The sequence below is a fragment of the Sceloporus occidentalis genome, unplaced genomic scaffold, assembly GCF_023333645.1.
Source record: "Sceloporus occidentalis isolate IW3139 unplaced genomic scaffold, rSceOcc1.0.p SCAF_2, whole genome shotgun sequence".
NCBI classification, from domain to species: Eukaryota; Metazoa; Chordata; class Lepidosauria; order Squamata; family Phrynosomatidae; genus Sceloporus; species Sceloporus occidentalis.
In genome coordinates this window covers 233,749,035-233,765,900 of record NW_028316982.1, presented here as the reverse complement: position 1 = coordinate 233,765,900, position 16,866 = coordinate 233,749,035, and positions in this window count along the sequence as shown.

The following is a 16,866-nucleotide window of genomic DNA, read 5'->3' as shown; positions in this document are numbered from 1 at the left end:
CTTGGAGTCGCCATAAGTTGGAAACAACTTGAAGACACACATAGATTAATAATAATAATAATATGTTTTATTTATATACCGCTATTCCAAAGATCATAGTGGTGAACAGCAAGTAAGCTAATTAGCAAGTAAGCTAATTTGCCCCCAACAGTCTGGGTACTCATTTTAGCAACCTCGGAAGGATGCAAGCCTGAGTCGAGCTTGGGCCCTTTTGCTGGTCTTGAACTCGCAACCTTGTGGTTTCGAGTGAATGGCTGCAGTACAGGCATTTAACCACTGCGTCACCAGGGCTCCATGCATTTGTATCATCATCACAAAAAGGTATTAGGACAGGGGTAGGCAACCTGCGGCCCGCGGGCTGGATGCGGCCTGGCAAGGCCTTGGGACCAGCCCCAGCCCGGTCCTGCCGCCGATTGCCACCGGAGCCTTTGGCCTCTCACATGAGGGCGTGGGGCCTTTGGCCTATCAGGAGGAGGCGGGCAAAGGGGGCAAGTGTCTATAGAAGCCTCCGAAACATGCATTTATATTAACATTTTTTTAAAAATCAGCAAATTTGTTAGCGTGTCCTCCATTTTCTGTAAAATTGTCCTCCATTTGAAATTTTTGTCCTACATTTGTCCCGGTTTATTTATTTAATTATTTTTTTAAAATTTATTTATTTATTTATTTATTTATTTATTTATTGGCTTTGGCCCCCCCCCCAGTTGTCTGAGGGACAGCAACCCGCCCCCAGCTCAAAAAGGTTGCCTACCCTGTATTAGGATATAGCCATATCTGTACAACACCCCTGCTCAGACATATGCTCAAACATGGAACAACCTTTGATTGTTTAGCCAAGGAACACAGAAGGCTAGTTGAAAAGTTCCCCCGGTCAATGCCTACAGCCAGCACCTCTGCTGAACTCCATTATCTACCAGCATCTAGTTTGCTTGATATATAAACTCAGTGTCTTAGTTATTGTGAAAAAGACAAGTTACTTGCTGGCTGGAGTCCTATTTATGAATTTATAAGTTGGGCTTATGCCATCACAACTCACTTTTTTTCCTCTTTGGCTGTTGCAAAGTCAGAATTCTGTTACAACTTCTTAGTGACCACACCCTTGGCCAAATCTGCCTTTTAAGCTTCATAGCATCCCCTCTCCCCAAACATGGTCATTTCTATATAGCTGGAAAAGAGAGGTGTAAGCAGGGATGCATCCAGCTATTATCCTTTAGCTGAATGTGCTCCAAGGATGACATCTGGACGTACTTCCTGAGGAACCCCAGAAGTCCCTGCAGATGATGTCCTTGCAGATACAGGGAAATGGTTGGATGTATTCTCCACTGATCCCCCACTTTCCAGCAACCTGGAAATGAGCATTAGGGGTCCTGCACCTTATGAAGTGGGCTTTTGTGGGGGCTAGCATTGGGAGATATAGCTACAGAGACATAGTTATGTGATACACATATATCTTCTGATGAGAGAGGAAATGGCAAGATTTTATAAGAATCTTTATGGGGAAACAGCAGTTACAGATTATGAGGCAAAAGCAGAAGTAAGGTTATCAGAGGTTCAGAGAAATCAGTTAAATGTCCTAATCTTGCAAGAAGAAGAAGAAAAAGTTATAGAAGGGTTAAAAGGAATAAGATCCCCATGCCCTGATGGGTTTACAAATATCTTTTATAAGGTCTTTAAAAAAGAGTTAAGTGAACATATGACAGTATTGTTTAATAAAATAACAGAGAACAAAGAAACACACCAAATTTGGAAACTGGCTGAAATTATTACAATACTAAAACTGAATAAAGATCCAATAGAACCGGAATCATATCGACCCATTACATTATTTTTACAAAGGTATCGGCAAACAGATTGGAACATCATCTACCAGGTATAATAAAAGAAGATCAATGTGGTTTTATAAAACAGAGGACAATTAGTTAACCCATTAGAAACACTTTCAATATAATTCATCACGCAAAACAAAATAAAGAGAAATTAGCTTTAATAAAATTGGACATCTACAAAGCGTTTGACTCAGTAAATCAGAATTATCTATGGCCTGTTACAGACTGCCAAAATAAAGCTGCTTCAGGTCTCTTTGGAGGTATGCTATTTAAATGATGCATGGGTCCTAATGTTAAGGAAAAAGCAACATGGGATATACAGTGAATGAAATAAAACATGTATGTGAGAGTCAGGGTGACTCAGCAGAAGCAATTAAGAGCCACACAGGTGTATAAGGTAAAGTAATTAACAAGTCCTGAATGCCAAGGACAGAAGTGCAAAGTGGATAATTGAACACACCTGAGAATTGTTAAGTGGTCAAGGCTGAGATGATGAAATCATTAATTCTGGGTAGAAACAAGAGAACCAATGAAAGTGGATGTACACGCCCACTGGGTGGATACTGACAAGAGTGGGTGGTATGATCCAAGGACTATAATAATGGCTATGATTCCTAATGTATTTTGTGGGTAGTAGCAGTGGATAGTAGTAGTGAGGAGTATTGTTGTATTGGATAGGTTTGGAGCTGTATATAGTAGAATAAAGTAGATCTTTTATATAAGACTACTGAGTTGTCTGGTGTCTTGAGTGAAGATACAAGAGCCAGCTGGATCCTGAAGAAGTGGGAAGACTTCTGTGGAAGCAAGAGTGAGAAGGCTTGGAGAGTTTGTCAGGGTCTTCAGCCTATTCTCTGTAACTCTGCTGCTTTAGAGCAAAGCTTTAACCACTGACCAAAACTGGTCAGCGCCGGTGCGTAACAAGGTGGTGAGTTCGAGCCAGAGGTGAAGAGCTACAACTCCCATCATCCCTGACACCTAAGAGTCTGGAGGTCGCGCCAAAGCCACACTCCATTCCTAAGCACTGGAGTGCAGCTTTGGTGCAGCTTCCAGATTCTTAGGATGCATGCATCATTTAAACAGCATACCTCCAAAGAGACCCGAAGCAGCTTTATTTTGGCAGTCTGTAACAGGCCTATATAAACTAAGTAGAGACTTGAGGTTGGGAGAAAACTTTTGTGATGTTATTCAAGAATTGTATAGAGGTAACAAGGCACAGATCTTGGTTAATGATAATCATTCTAGAAACATAATGATTAAAAGGGGGATGAAAAAATGTGCAATGCCAGGTCCGTAAAAAACAAGACCCACATAATCTACGATCTATTGGAAGACAAGAGCTGTGACCTGGCTTGCATTACTGAGACCTGGCTTGGGCCTGAAAGCAAAGCTGTGTGGGCTCAGGCCCTGCCTGCCGGGTACTCAGTTAAGGACCAGACCAGGTTAGGTAGGTGGGTGGGTGGGCGGGCGGGCGGGCGGGCGGGCGGGGGGGGGGGGGTGTTGCCTTGATTCATAAGAACATCCTTTCCTTAACCAGGAACCATGTCCGGCAAACTATCCATATCGAGTGTATTTACCTGACCCTGAAGGCCAGAGATAGTTTAGGGATTCTGTTGGTATACCGGCCACCCTGTGCGCTAACAGACTCCCTGGCCGAGCTGACATAGCTGGTCTCGGAGCTGGTGGTGGAGTCCCCTAGGCTTCTTGTCCTGGGGGACCTCAACATCCCTTTCGAGGCCAGCCACAGTCCAACCGGTGCGGCTCGGGAGTTCATGGCTATCTCAATTAGTCTCAGGGCCCACGCATTCTGCTGGTAATACGCTTGATATGATCTTTTGCACGGACATGGAGATTCCATGGGCGGAAGTAACTAATATTTCCGCCCTGTCATGGACGGACCATTTCCTGGTTGAGGTTAAATTCAAGGCATCTACCCAACTCCCCCCCGGGGGTGGCGGACCTACTAGAATGGTCCACCCTCGAAGGCTGATGGAACCCAAAAGGTCCCAAGAAGCCCTAGAGGGGTATTTGGTTGGCAATGACGGCGATTCTGTTGATGCCCTGACAAACATCTGGGATACTGATCTTTCCAGGGCTATACACAGCATCGCTCCCAAGCGTCCTCTCAGGCCTGCTTCCAAAAAACAGCCCTGGTACACGGAAGATCTCCGGGCAAGGAAGCGGGTTCTGCGACGACTAGAGCACAAATGGCGAAGACACCAGGACTTAGCCGACAAGGCACTCCTAGATTCTCTTTTGGAGGACTATGGAGTGGCGATAAGCGCAGCAAAGAATTCGTTCTTTTCTGCACGTATCGTATCCGTGGAGTTGCATCCGGCAGAGCTGTTCAGGGTAGTGAGGGAGCTTACTCAGCTACCCTCCTCCCTGAACTCTATTCTGGAACCATCCAAAGCCTGCTGTGATGAATTTAACAACTTCTTCATGGATAAAACCTCTCGGATAAGGACTGATCTCGACGCCATTATTTCTACAGAATCCAGAATAGAGGTCTCCAGAGTTTCCGTGGACTCTATTGTACTGGATCAGTTTGAGTCCGTGAGTACTGAGGAAGTGAACAAGATCCTTAGAAGTGTTAGGAAGACAACCTGCTCTCTCGATCCCTGTCCCTCTTGGATAGCAGCTCAGGGGGGTGCGGCTGTAACTACTATGTTGCGCGGCATAATTAATTCATCTTTTAGGCACGGGCGCTTTCCATCCAGCTTAAAATTGGCCATTGTAAAACCGCTGATAAAAAAGCCCTCCCTAGACCCCCTGATTCACAATAATTATCGGCCTATCTCTCTGCTGCCATTCTTGGGGAAGGTGATCGAGAGGGCGGTTGCCATTCAGCTTCAATCGGTCTTGGATGATACTGATTTTCTAGACCCATTTCAAACTGGCTTTCGGGCGGGCTATGGAGTTGAGACTGCCATGGTCGCCTTGGTCGATGATCTCTGTCTGGGCATGGACAGGGGAAGCGTGTCCCTGTTAGTGCTCTTAGACATCTCAGCAGCTTTCGATACCATTGACCATGGTATCCTTCTGGAACGCCTGAGAGAGTTGGGAATCGGGGGCACTGCGCTCCAGTGGTTCTGTTCCTACCTCTCGGGTAGATTCCAGATGGTGCAGCTGGGGGATGTGTGCTCCGACAAGAGGGCCCTTACATCTGGGGTCCCTCAAGGAGCCATTCTGTCCCCCATGCTATTTAACATTTACATGAAACCGCTGGGAGAGATCATCCGGAGACACGGGGCGCAGTGTTATCAGTACGCTGATGACACCCAAATATGTTTCTCTGTGTCTCTGACTGATGCAGTGACCAGGGATGGCATCTCTCCTCTAGATGCCTGTCTGGAGTCAGTAATGGGCTGGATGAGGGAAAACAGATTCAGACTGAATCCAGAGAAAACGGAAGTACTTGTGATAGGTTCCCCGGGTCCAGGTTTGGAGATTTGTCCACTTGTCCTGAGCGGGGTCACGCTTCCCCTGAAGGACTCTGTTCGCAGTCTGGGGGTGCTCTTGGACTCGTCGCTCCACCTTACATCTCAGGTGGATGTGACGGTCAGGAGTACCTGTTATCAGCTTCGGCTGATACGCCAGCTGCGACCCTACCTGGGCCAGGGGGACCTTGAAACGGTGGTACACACTCTGGTAACCTCTCGGTTGGATTTCTGTAATGCGCTCTACATGGGGCAACCCTTGTACCAAACCCGGAAGCTTCAGTTAGTGCAGAACATGGCAGCCAGACTGGTCACTGGATGTTCCAGGTCCAGCCATATAACACCTGTTCTGCGAGATCTACACTGGCTGCCTATTCGCTTCCAGGCACAATACAAGGTGTTGGTTATAACCTATAAAGCCCTAAATGGCTTGGGCCCAGGGTACTTGGAGGACCGCCTCTCCCCATATAGTCCGCCCCACACACTCAGGTCAACCAGGAAGCAATTTCTGAGGGTTCCACCCTCGAAACGCTCTACAACTGCACAGAGGGCGTTTTCTATCTCAGCCCCGCAGTTATGGAGTTCGCTTCCTGAAGAGCTCCGCTCGACCCTCTCCCTCGACCAATTCAGGAAGAGACTCAAAACCTTTCTCTTCGAACAAGCTTTCCCCCAGTTGTAATCGCTTTTCTCCTCCCCCTCCTTTTGCACCTGCACTTTGGCTAGTTTTTGTAAGGTTTTTAATCTGTGTTTTTAATTCCTTGTTTTAATCTCTGATTTTGTTTTATATTGTATTGTTGATATTTATTGTTTGTTGCTCTATGATGTTGATCTCATGGAAAGGCGGGCTAGAAATAAACGATTTATTATTATTATTAAGGTTGCTCATTATCTCCATTACTTTTTCTTTTAATTATAGAATCCTTAGCCAATGATATAAGAAATGAAAAGGAAATTACAGGTTATATAATTGGGAAGGAGGAAAGAAAGATAAATTTATTTGCAGATGGTGCTTTACTAACTAAACAATTACCATACCAATCTATCAAAAATTAATTGAAGTAATGCAAAAATTTGAACAGGTAACAGGACTTAAAATCAATATTAAAAAATCAGAGATAATGTTTCTCAATACCAAATGGCAGGAACAAAAGAGAATACACAGTATAACGGAACGGAAATCGGAAATTAAGAAAATGAAATATCTGGGAGCATTTATAATGACTAATGTGGATAATATAATACAACATAATTATAATCAAGTTGGGGAAAAATAAATAGGCAAACATTGAAGTGGTCCCCTCAAAAATGTAATAACCTCACTAGAATAAGAGTATTTAAAATGATGCTACTCCCAAAGTTATTATATCTTTTTCATACTATTTATTTATTTGTATCCCACCTTTCTCCCAAAAAGGGACCCAAGGCGGCTCACAATATAACAACATTTTAAAAAAAACAATTAAAATAGCTGAATAAAAACAGTAAAAAGTTAAAATTTTAAACATACAAAATTTAAAACATACAAAGATTAAGAAATAATCTAAACCACCACCACCTGAATAAAACCAGGCCTGCATGCTTTTAAAAAGCTTGCTGGAACAAAAATGTTTTTGCTTGCCGACAAAAGGCCAGTAGGATAGGGGCCAGCCAATGCTCCCATGGAAATGAGTTCCACATGGTGGGAGCAGCCACTGAGAAGGCTCTGTCTTGTGTCCTCACCAGGCGAATCTGGGATGGTGGTGGGATTAAGAGAAAGCCTTCTCCTGAGAATCTTAGGGCTCTGGGTGGTTTGTATAGGGAGATACAGTCTCTCAAATAGTCTGGACCTAAGCCATGTAGGGCTTTGTAGTCATGACCAGCACCTTGAATTGTGCTCAGAAATGAACTGGTAGCCAGTGAAGCTGTTTCAATGGCTCCAGTCAGTGTTCTAGCTGCAGCATTTTCTACCTGATGAAGCTTCCAAACAGTTTTCAAAGGCAGCCCCACGTAGAATGTGTTACAGTAGTCCAAGACTGTGAATGTGAAGAAAGGCATGGATGTGGACAAAAAAGTATATAAAGTTTATATGTGGTGGGAGTGCACCTATATACAAAAAAATTGGTTCGACATTATACAAAAGATAAACAGGCTGATGGGGAGAAACTTTCAATTTGATAAGAAGAATTGTTTAACTCAGAATTTGAGAAAATTCAAATTGAATAAAATAGAAGATTGCATAATAAAAAAAATCTGTTAAGAGTGGCACATGCTGTAATAGCATTAGGATGGGAAAACAAACAATGTTGGGGGGGGAGAACCGGTCACATTATATTACAGAATATCTTTGATTATTTAAGGGAGAGAAAAGGAAAATATAATATTCAAATAAAGGAAATGATCTGGTGGGACGCATGGGGTTGTTGGATTGAGAATGTTAAAGCTGAAAAGTTAGAGAAATTATTAATAAGACATTCCACATTATAGGTAATGATACTAATTTACTTGGTTATAGACGTCAGAGGGGGAGGAGGGAAGGGGGAGGGGGGTGAAAAGTATGTGATGTAATAATGATAATATTTAGTAAAGTTTTATTATATATGTTGTATTATGGACCATAAAACTTATAAATAAAGCAAAAAAAAATCTTCTGATGCAAAACATTTGCCATTATTTATAACTTATATTTATAAGTTCTGTCTTTTGCAAAGAATGGGCATGAAGCATAAGTAAACTGGCAGTGTCTGTCAGTACAGTGGGTTAGTGTTTGTCATCATGTCTTCCTCTGGAATTCCAACAGTGCTTGACTCCTGCCTTCCCTTTGCTTTCTCCTTCTGTATCACAGTGACTTTAGCTTTCCCCTCCAATTCCAATCGCTTTGGTTGATGTGCAATGATAGCATAGTGGCTTAATCCTGACAAATGAAGGATAAGCTTTTCACTTCCATTGATATGACTCTCCGATGCCATAAAGGAATAGAACACAGCTGCAGTCCTTTCGGTGACTCAAAGGGAACATGCCTTCTTTACTTCTTATGCCTCCAGCTGAGTGCATAAAAGAACTCAAGCATGAGCAGGTAAAAGTGCAATCAGGTAGAAATTTACAATTTCTCAACATAGACCTTTCTAGGACAGGAGCAAGCCAATCCCTGCAGCGGACTATGCTCTTACAAGAAAACTTGAACTGTGTCTTAGGGCTAAACTGCATGCTGTGATAAAGGCACAGTGTGAAAAAAGATTTTACTTTGATTTTTTTTTTCCCCCTTCCAAGTAAGTATGCATGGGCCTGATCCAGACTGCACCCACTGCAGACAGGTAAGAGTAGCTTAAACCCTTCCCTCCCAATTCATTTGCTCTCTAAATCTGTTGTTTCTGTACAGCAGTTTAAAAGGAGACAACCTCAGTTGCTTCCCAAATAGTACCCCACTTTTAGTGCCCTTGCAGGGAGACAATGTAGAGCAAGCGTGGACAACTCCTGGAGTTGAGGAGCTGCCACGGAGGGCTGCACATCCTGATGTGATTTTCCCCCCACCACCACTTTTAATATTTTATATATTTACTTGCCTGAAATCCTCCCATGTCATCTAGGACATGTTTTGGCAACCTTTTCTCCCTTCCTGGACTGGCGCCAGACTCTGGTGAGAAATAGGAGCTAGTGTGATATAATGCAGTGGTTTTCAAATGGTGGGGCATGGTCCAAAAGGGGAGGCATAAGAGTTGCTCTGGGCAAGTGCAAGCAATATAGGCTTTCATTCATCCAAGGAGGTAACGTACCTCCCCACTGCCTCACTGGAGCCTGCTTGAGCAAAGGGGCTGAGAGGTGAAGGAACTGGGCTGAAAACAGCATGCTCTGCTTACTTGGAATTGAAGTGACCTCTGCCCAGCAGTGCTCCTTCCCTTCCTCCTTCTCTCCTCCTTCTCCAGCAATGTACAACAGATAAAAAGAAAAAGAAAAATTGCTAGAGTAGGTTCAAATTGCCTGCCAGTGCACATGAGAATGAGTCTAGAATGAACTCCCAGAGGTCTCCTTGGGAGTAAAAAAAAAGATTAAGTTACTGTTTAGTTGCACACTTAATGTAGTACACAATTTAATCTTTAGTGCTTTTCAGAAACAGCTGTTCATAGTGCTTGGAGATGTGGTGCTGGAGAGAAAGGCTAGGTCCTTCAACAGATCAAGCCTGAAATACTCCTAGAAGCCAAGATGATCAAATTGAGGCTGTCATTCTTCGGCGACATTATGAGAAGGCATGATTCATTAGAAAAGACAATCATGCTAAGAAAGGTGGAGGGTAGTAGAAAGAGCGGGAGATTGCACACCAGATGGGTGGACTCAATCAGGGAAGTCATGGCCAAGAATCTACAAGACTAAGCAGGTCAGTGGAGGACAGGGAGTCTTGGAGATATTTCATTCACAGAATTACCATGAGTCAAGGTTGACTTAAGGAAAGTTAACAACAACAAGAGGTCTCTGACTATGAATTCTGAATGCACCTCCGTAAACTACAAATCTCAGGATTCCATAGGATGTTGCCATAACAGCTAAACTGTGAATCAACCTTAATCTATTTCCAATCTGAATTTTCACTGGAAGCTCATAGCTCCCCATGTCTGTGGGGTGATGATTGGTTTTCCAAATCTAGATGTTTAAGGAGCTATGCAAGGAGTAGAAGCTTACTTCCAAAATATGCCCAACAGCTTGGATTGCTTCTTTGACATTTGGATTAAAACCCAGAACAGATTCACTACTCTATTGACACAGGAGCCTCTAGCCACCACAGTTTCCTTGCTCATCATTTCGACTGGCTGAGAACTGCTAACAAATGTACTCTGAACAGACTCAGATTGAGTATACTCTTTTAGCAACAGAAGGAGGCATCATCAGTGGCATATCCTTTAAGAGAAGGGATGCCCCCCCCATGCTGTATTCTTTTTAAGCAGCTGTTACAATGCTGAGTCACTCTTTTTGTGCTGAAAGGCTGCCAAACTCTTGCAGAATTCTGCTGCGTCACTGACCATATTGAAAGGTTGCACAGATGAGCAAATTTACAGAGAACTAAAGCAAGGTCATGCTGAGGATTCCTTTTTCAAAAGGCCTAGGGGGAAACATTTGCTTTATTCATAACACAAGGGATAACTCGGTGGTAGTTAAAACTTTTTACCCTTGGGACCCCCTTTACATCTACACACAGATGCTGCACACACACACCATTCAACATAGTATATGAATATAAATATTTCATTCATTCATTTGCACATTCATGTATATTCATATTTTACCATTTCATAAGGTAATAACGTTGTTCAAATTAGAATAATATTATTTAAGTAAATTCAATATTTAATGCAACACGTGTAAATGTTATACATAAAAAAGTTTGGTAAGAGAGGAGGAGGAGGGATCAGGGCCTCCAAGTCTCGTGCCTCCCTTGAACAGCTATCACACCCTCCCCTGGGATCCCGCCACACCATTTGCACTGGCATAACTTCATCTACAACGGAATAGCACTCACTTCCAGATTGAATGCAGTTATTCCCCCTATAAATGTTATTTCTGTTTCAAGTATATGGTACAAAATATGAGATAGGTATATTAACTATGTAGGAGCCAGCAGGGTGCAGTAGTTTTTGCATTAGACTACATGGTAGAGGTCAGTGTACAGATCCCTGCTCAGCCATGGAAACCCACTGGGTGACCATGGGAAAGTCACACTCTCTCAACCTCAGAGGAAGGCAAGGGCAAAGCTGCTCTGAATAAATCTTGCCAATAAAACCCATGATAGAGTCACCATAAGTTGGAAATGACTTGAAGGCACATAACAACATATTAACCAAATTGTAATCATTTTAATTTGTAAGTCATCTTGAGTCCCAGTCTGGGGAGAAAGGAGGTATATAATCAGAAATGGGGAAGGAAGAGGCATCTGAATTGTTATATGCAGCTTCCCTAGGAACATGGAGTTCCAAAATCATTGAGGTGGCGAATTGGTTTTAACACATCTCTGCTTACTTGATAGATTGATCACCATAATGTATTAACCTACCTTTCCCTTCAAAAGGAAGCCTGAACTGGCTAATGTCATCATACAAATAATAATAATAATAATAATACAATGATCTCAAATAAAATATCAGAAGACAATAATATGAAACAAGATCTGAGATTAAAGATGACACAATAAACCTATTAACAAACTTTCATAACGATATGATTATTTACCAATATTGAGTATTCTTGTCTATAAGAGTTACAATTCTGCACACTGAAAATCAATGAGATTTGAGCAGTCCTCAGGACTGCTCTGATATCTTTTGCAACTAGTTTCTTATCAGTCAGTGGGGACACACTAGTTGTGATTACGCAAAGCTCTCTCTGTGCCAATTTTCTGTGGCACACAAGAGCCTGCAAGCAATTTCCAATGACTTAAGTCACTGATATTGGATAAAGTTAGAAATGCAATACTTCTATAAAAGATTAAGCCCACACTGATCTTTTGTGTGGTTTCCAATGCAATTTAACCTGCATTAGAAGTAGAAAAAATGCCTATCAGTTCCAGGGAAATCAAGGTTAATTATTAAAAATAGAGCAGGCTGACCAGAGTATATGTTATTTTGTAGAAAATTGTTTGAAGATCAACAAATTGTGCATTTTTGACCCATGCCTTAGCCCTGTTATTGGACAGGATAACCTATGCAAAGAAAACCATAGTTTTCATGACTTAACTTGCATTTTTTGCAAGTTCCATATTTACATTTCTTAACATGTCTTCCCAATATAGATGGAGATAGTGTGATTTTGCATGGTAAAATGAGAACTCAACTCATATCCGATAAGACACTTCATTCGACCTTTCTTATGTCCTATCAAGTGGCGATAGATGCAGCTAAGAAGTCCTTCAATTCTGCGTCTATCGCGTCTGCAAAATCTCGTCCAGCTGAGCTGTTCAGGGTAGTGAGGAACCTAACCCAACTACCTCCTACCCAGAACCCATTATTAGATTCTTCTGAAGCCTGCTGTGACGCTTTTAATGATCATTTTGCAGATAAAATCTCTGGGATAAGAGCTGATTTGGATGCCAATTTGAGGACAGAGACAACTAGAGAGGCATCCAGTGCCTCCGCCATTATTGTTAGACTGGATCAATTTGAGTCGGTAAGTACTGAGGATGTGGACAAACTTCTCTGTAGTTTGAAAAAGACGACTTGCCCTCTCAACCCTTGCCCAACCTGGCTGGCTATCCAGGGGGGAGAAAAAATCATGGCGATGCTGAAAAATATAATTAATGCATCCCTCAGGGAAGGCTCCCTGCCTCCCTGTCTTAAGGAAGCAGTAGTTAGACCACTCTTAAAAAAGCCCTCCCTGGACCCCCTGGATAGAAATAACTACAGACCAGTCTCACTACTACCATTTTTGAGCAAGGTGATCGAGAGAGTGGTCGCCAATCAACTACAAGCAGTCTTGGATGAAACGGATTTTCTGGATCCATTTCAAACCGGATTCAGGACGGGATATGGAGTGGAGAGTGCCATGGTCGCCTTAGTCGATGATCTCCGTCTGGACATCGACAAGGGAAGTGTGACCCTGCTGGTGCTCTTGGACATCTCAGCGGCCTTCGATACCATTGACCATGGTATCCTTCTGGAATGCCTGAGAGAGTTGGGTATTGGAGGCACTGCATTGCAGTGGTTCCGATCCTACCTCTCGGGAAGGTTCCAGATGGTGTCGCTTAGGGACAGCTGTTCAGCCAAGAGGGAGCTCAAATCGGGGGTCCCTCAACGTGCGATTCTGTCCCCAATGCTATTCAACATTTATATGAAGCCGCTGGGAGAGATCATCTGGAGACATGGGGCGGGGTGTTATCAGTACGCTGATGACACCCAAATATACTTCTCTATGTCTTGGACTGAAGCAGTGACTAAGGATGGCATCTCTCCTCTGAATGCCTGTCTTGGGGCGGTAATGGACTGGATGAGGGAAAACCGACTCAAGTTGAATCCAGGTAAGACGGAGGTACTTGCTATAGGAACCCTGAATCCAGGAATGGAGTTGTGTCAGCCAGCTCTGGATGGGGTCACACTTCCCCTGAAGGATTCTGTTTGCAGCTTGGGGATGCTTCTTGACTCATCGCTCCAACTAACAGCTCAGGTGGATGCGACAGTCAAGAGCGCCTGCTATCACCTTCGTCTGATATGCCAACTGCGCCCCTTCCTGGAGCCGAGGGATCTGGAAACAGTAGTACATGCACTGGTAACCTCTCAATTGGACTTCTGTAATGCACTCTACTTGGGGCTACCCTTGTGCCAAGTTCGGAAACTTCAGCTGGTACAAAATATGGCAGCCAGATTGATCACAGGAACTTCTAGGAATGACCATATAACACCAATCTTGAAGTCCCTGCACTGGCTGCCTATTAATTTCCGGGCAAAGTACAAGGTGTTGGTGATTACCTTTAAAGCCCTACATGGCTTGGGCCCAGAGTACTTGAGGGAACGCCTTCTTCCCTATTGTCCGTCCCGCACACTAAGGTCCTCTGGAAGAAATCTACTACATCCAAAAAATATCTAGGCTAACATCTGTCTCCTAGAGGGCCTTCTCTACTACTGCTCCTAAACTATGGAATGACCTGCCGGAGGAGATCTGTCACATTTCCACTCTGGCAGCTTTCAAGAAAACACTCAAGACGGATCTCTTTCGGCAGGCCTTTCCAACTTAGTTACCCTCCCCAGATATAGAGATATTTGTCCCCTCATCTGTCTATTTTCCCTCACCAATGTCTCTGCCTATTTTTTGTTTGTTCAATGTTTTTAATGTTTTAAATGTTTTAATATTATTACTGTTTAATTCTGTTTTAGTACTGGGAATGGGGGGTGGTGGTAGGTCTAGGGTTTGATTTTTTTAACTCTATTGTAATTTGTTGTATTTTATTGTTGTAACCCGCCCGGATTCTTCGTGATTGGGTGGGCTAGAAATAAATCTATTATTATTTATTATTATAAAAGAAGCACTACAATTTCAGTAGTGGAATCAGCTCTCTATTTAGCCTGAGCTTGCTCCGAGCATAGGCCAACCACTACTCACCAGCTCAGTATTCTGCACTGAACTGCAGTTTGCCTAACTGGTGTGTGCATGCTCATGTGTGGATCATAATAGGTTTATGTTTCTAAATAGTTCTTGAAATGCACTATGGGTGTGGTAATATAATCTTACCTATAAAAAGATATTCTTCTGTGTAGGTGGGAAAGTATGTCATAGGATGAATAAATGAGTAATTTTCTGTTCAGTTAGCACAAAAATTAAGAGCTTCTACCTGGAAAAATACAATGACATCATAGAGCCACAAGAGAGAGACAAACTTTGGTGGGAAGGTTGTTCATAGGCACAGTTGCTCTGTCTTCACATGATAACAAGACAGCCCAGCTGCATTTAGTGGATCCTGAGCTCATTTTGCTGACCTTCCTTGAAAGCATCACAACACATCTCTCCCAAGACAACTGATAAAATAAAACAGCATAAAACAATTATAAACATTTATAGGCACTCCACCTAATTCCAGTTCTTTATCTGTAACATTGGATAGGGGGAAAATAAATGGACTCCTTCTTCTCCTACCATTCATCTGTATAGGCCATATTTTAGAAGAAGGCAATGCCAAGCTACCTCTGATTATTTCTTGCCCAAGAAAACCCTATGCAATTCATGGGATTGCCATAACATGACAGGGGCTTGAAGGCACACACACAAAAACATACCTACCTGAAAACAATAGTAGTTAAAAGCTCCAGCACACCACATCTTCAGAATCTATTAAGGGACAATATAGCCCAAACTCCCCACACTGCTCTAGAAAGAGAATACCAAAAGTGTGGGGCTAGCAACCTTAACCAAAAAATTCTCATACCCATTACTTCTTATTAGCATAGCAGAGGCAGTGTCTATGAAAATCTCAAGGTTTAAAGAGGCTCACAGGGGCACAAGTATCACTGTAAGTAAGCTGGTTCTAAAACCATTTTATTTATTTAGATATTTGCATCCTGCCTTGTATCTTGGGAGCTCAAGATGGCAAAGAATTAAAATCAACTTTAATAAATTTGAAAATTAAAATAAAAAAAGACTAAGGGCATATTAAACAATGTAATTGATTAAAACAACTTGGATCTTTTAAGGTTAAATGAATTTAAAATGACATACATAAACATTTTAGAAGAAATCAGTTAGGCCTGGATGGCTTTAATAAAAGGCTGTACTTAACTTGGCTCCAGAATGAAGCCAGTGTTGGGCCCATGTGCTCCCAGAGTGCTTTGTTCCCACTGGTGGGAAGAGGAGGAGGCCCCTGAAGCAGGTATAAATCCTCCAGGAGGTTTATATAGGAGTAAGCACTCTCCCTATATGGGTATTGGTCAGTGATGGCTGGTGACATCTTTGTCAGTGGGCTGGTGGACATGATCTGGGCTTCATTTAAACAAACACACAAACAACTTAATTGATAACTTGTTATTATGTCCTGGCTTCAGGTTATGGCGACCCTATGAATGAGAGCTTTTTCAGAGACCCTGGTATTAATAGACCCGCTTGGGTTTTGCAAATTCAGAGACATGGCTTCCTTGATTGAGTCATTTCACCTATACTGTTGTCTTCCCTTTCCCTCCTTTTTTTCAGTTTTACTGAGCATTATTATCTCTTCCAGTGAATCATGTTGCCTTATCGTATGTCGAAAGTACAATCAGTTAATTTAAGCATTTTGGCTTCTAGTGAGAGTTCAGATTTGTAAAGTGAAAGCCTTTCATGGCCAGCATCGATAGTTTTTTGTGGGTTTTTCGGGCTATGTGGACATGTTCTAGAAGAGTTTATTCCTGATGTTTTGCCAGCATCTGTGGCTGGCATCTTCAGAGAATGCATTCTCTGAAGATGCCAGCCATGGATGCTGGTGAAACGTCAGGAATAAACTCTTCTAGAACATGTCCACATAGCCAAAAAAACCTACAAAAAAACTATAGTTCAGGTTTGATTTACTCTTCCACCCACTTTTTTGTTCTTTTGACAGTCCATAGTATGCATAGGACTCTTCTCTAGCACCATATTTTAAATAAATTGATCCCCTTCTTCTCAGTTTTCTAAGAGTGAAGAAAATCAGCAATAGAAACATAGCAATCAGAAATACTATCGAAAAATGATCCTGGATTGGCATTCCATGATATACCTTTGTACTTCAGGATCTTATTTAGTTCTTTTTGATTTTACTACAGTTTGCCCTCCATATTCATGGATTCTGCAATCATGGCTTCAACCATCCATGGATTGAATTTTTTTTTTTTAATTCCAAAAAGTAAAGCTTGACTTTGCCATTATATGTAAGGAACACCATTTCACATTGTATATGATACTTGAGCATCCACAGATATTGCTGCCCACAAGGGTTCCTGGAACCAAATCCCAGCAGATACCAAGGTCCCAGTGTACTTATCTATCTCTGAATCTCACACATTAGAAGTTGCCAGTAACAATGGTCGCTTCCATATCAGAGTGATGGTGAATCCAGTCTGAATTTTAGACCAAAATTAATAGGAACCCTTGAAGGTGTTGAACCCTATCACCAAAACAGTTGCAGTACCTTGGATAGCTCCCAGTATTAA